General features: G+C 41.6%; 1 long non-coding RNA gene across 2 annotated transcripts; it reads left to right on the top strand.

The window, feature by feature from the left end:
* The first annotated feature begins 11 nt into the window (after nucleotides 1-11).
* On the top strand, nucleotides 12-1,664 carry LOC123980251. 2 transcript variants are annotated; one of them, XR_006827436.1, is made up of 3 exons: nucleotides 12-158; nucleotides 318-942; nucleotides 1,475-1,664. It is a non-coding gene; the product is annotated as an uncharacterized LOC123980251 (long non-coding RNA). The 2 variants fall into 2 exon arrangements; XR_006827435.1 differs by having other exon boundaries at nucleotides 318-1,664.
* Nucleotides 1,665-3,135: the final 1,471 nt, after the last annotated feature.

The following is a 3,135-nucleotide window of genomic DNA, read 5'->3' on the forward strand; positions in this document are numbered from 1 at the left end:
TAAACCTACAACCACAGCACCGCCCACCTCGGTAGCCCCGACCACCTCTGTAGCCCCGCCCCAGCTTGTGTTCAGACTGGTCTGCCACCTGGTGGTGTTCTGTCCGTACTGCATCTCCACTGTCCTCATGGTGTGTTTATATCGACGCAGGCCCACAGGTAACACTCTGACTCATTCACTGACCTCACAATCAATCAATCAATCAATCAATCAACCAATCAATCATCAGTCTCTCTTTGATGTTGATAATTGACAGTTGTCTCTAACAGAAGCTGATCAATGATCTAAATTTTCTTTCTGACCTGCTCTGACTGCAGGAAATGACCTGCCCGTCTCCATGGTGATGACCCCGCCCACCCAGGCTCAGGAGGGATTAGATGGTGCCAATGGTGATGTCATCACTACTGTCACCACACAGCGTCTCTTCTGAGCTGATAAGAAATCAAATGGCGCTTTTTTATTGCTGGTCGCAGCTCAACTTGACTCGACTCGCTTTTGGTGTCCGGTCTTCCGTTTTCCATTGCAGATATACATGTAGCCTGTGGAATTAGATGCCACACAGGACACAATTACTTCCGGGGTTCTTGTAGCTCCAGGTTTATTTTTGACCACATCTGCAAGTCATTTTACAGAGTGGTATGCTACGGAGTCTTTCACGTAACCAGCTCAAATGCTGAAAGAAGAGGCAAAATGAAATAAAATACAGAAAAATATGGTAGAAAATACAGCAGTGGGCTATGACTATCGACAGAAAACATAAAATAAATAATTTTACACGACGATTGGCACCCAAAATCCCAGCACACAGATCCAGTAGTGGAGTCACAGCACCAGCCCTCGTCCATCGCACATTAAACAGGAAGAAAGACCATGAAGCGCTTGGAGACACAACAACAATACAACTCAATGCTGCCACCTTGTGGCCAAAGTCTGCCATCTCATGTAAGACTGTGGAAATCCACTTACAATCTACTTCACACTTACTTTTAATTGAACAAATGTTACTCTCAAAACAAAACAACAAAGAACACATGTAAAATCGCAGATTAGATTTACCGCCCGGCTACATACAGTATCTCACAAGGGAGTACACTCCTCATTTTGTAAATATTTCATTATATCTTTTCGTGTGACAACACTGAACAAGTAGTGAGTGTACAGCTTGTATGACAGTGTAAATTTGCTGTCTCCTCAAAATAACATTGTGCAGCTGCAGAAAAGCAACTATGGCCGCCGTACTCTGCACCTGCAGCCACCTTGCTCCCGCGAGGTTTTAATATCATGTGACATGGTGATGTTTTGCAGCACTGGCAAAAGTCGGACCCAATTTTTAACCGGCATGCCTTATTTTAAGTCCACCATGCATCACGTTAAGTCAGCACTGCTTAGCGCCACATGAAGTTAAGCACAACTACTGTCGCCTTTATTGCGTTCACCTGTGTTCAATAACCCTGCCCCCTCTTTCTCTCTAGAGGTTTGCGTGTTCCCTTTGTTCTTGTCGGATTGTTCGTTAATTCTGTCGAGTGTCTTCTCTCCTGGCTTCTTGTTTTTGGATGAATCTTTGGATTTTCATGATCTCTGGACTCCTGGTTTTTCGTGTTCATTCAATTGTTTGTTTCTTGGACTGCCTGCTTCTTTTGTTTTAATAAATATCACTAACTGCACCCGTGCTGCTTGGTGTCCTGCATTTTGGGTCCAAATCCCTTTTACCAGTGCATTCACTTGACAAAACACAACACAGTCTAGGCCTATAGCATAACTAAGGAATGGTTCTGAGCCAACAATTATAAGCTTTATTAAAAGGAAAGTCTTAAGTCTACTCTTAAATGTGAAATCTGCCTCCTGAACCCAAACTGGAACCTGGTTCCACAGGAAAGGAGTTTGACAGCTGAAGGCTCAGGCTCTCTTTCTACTTTTGGAGACTCTATAAGGGTGCTTTCACACCCGCCTCATTTAATTTGGTTGAATCGCACTAGAGCTTGTCTTCCCCCTGCAGGTGTGAATGCAGCAATGCACTCAAACAAGCGTACACTTTTAAACGAACTCCAGTGCGGTTTGCGTGTGATGTGAAAGCAAACAAACCAACCCCAGGATTTTACGATTGCAGAGATGTGATCTGAGCATTTCCAAAGCTGAACCACTAATAGTTTTTTTTCCCCAAGCTGTGATCACTTTAAACAAAGCACCTTAAATTAAGCATTTTATATCTTATGGATGGATTTTACTGTATAGTGTTTTATTACTGAGTTTTTGTGGCAATTGCTTGCCTGTTTTATGTTATGTTTTTTATGTGTTGACATTGCACTTTGAGCTTCTTGCATATTCTATTCCAATGTGGTTTTATACTGCAAATGGCTAATAAAATGAATCTGAATCTGAATCTAATAAATCCATCAGCTGACCGCGAAATGTGTTCAGCGATCTTATAATTGATCTGTATAAGCCATGCTATGTTTATGAAAATCATTTGGTAACGTATATATAATATATAATACGTATTTTCCCTGATTAATGGGTCAAAATCTGTTAAAAAAAGGAGACCAAGTAGGACTCTGTTTTCCATGTCAGTTCATTAAGTCCATAAAACATTTGTGACAGCGATACCACAGTACACTATAGGCTGATAAGCCCTGAATTATTACTGTACATGTTTTCACATTATTATTCATAATAGGCTATGTGGTCGATCTGCGGTCTAACATTAGGCTACTACTCATGCTTATAATAAATTATTACTTCGTGTGCTCTTGGCGATACAGATCAGAAGCATTAAAGTGCTGAATAAACTTCTGTCAGTCACCGGAGTTTGATTTCCCCACATGGGTCCTTATGATGCATGATAACAATCAGCAAAGCTGTCCGATCAACAAGTTACCTGTAGGTCTGTTACATCATGGTTACTTCTCTTGGTTCGTATGTAAAACTGCAGTGTGAACATGAACCGGACCAGAACTAAAATGCAGTGTATAACAGTGTATAATTTTTTTCACTTTCTCCGGAACAAATGAACCACACTGCAGGTGTGAAAGCACCCTAAGAACCACAAGTAACCCTGCATTCTGGGAGCACAGTGCTCTGGTGGGGTAGTAAGGTACTATGAACTCTTTAAGATAAGATGGTGCCTGACCATTAAGA

Source organism: Micropterus dolomieu, linkage group LG12 (genome assembly GCF_021292245.1).
Source record: "Micropterus dolomieu isolate WLL.071019.BEF.003 ecotype Adirondacks linkage group LG12, ASM2129224v1, whole genome shotgun sequence".
Lineage (NCBI taxonomy): Eukaryota > Metazoa > Chordata > Actinopteri > Centrarchiformes > Centrarchidae > Micropterus > Micropterus dolomieu.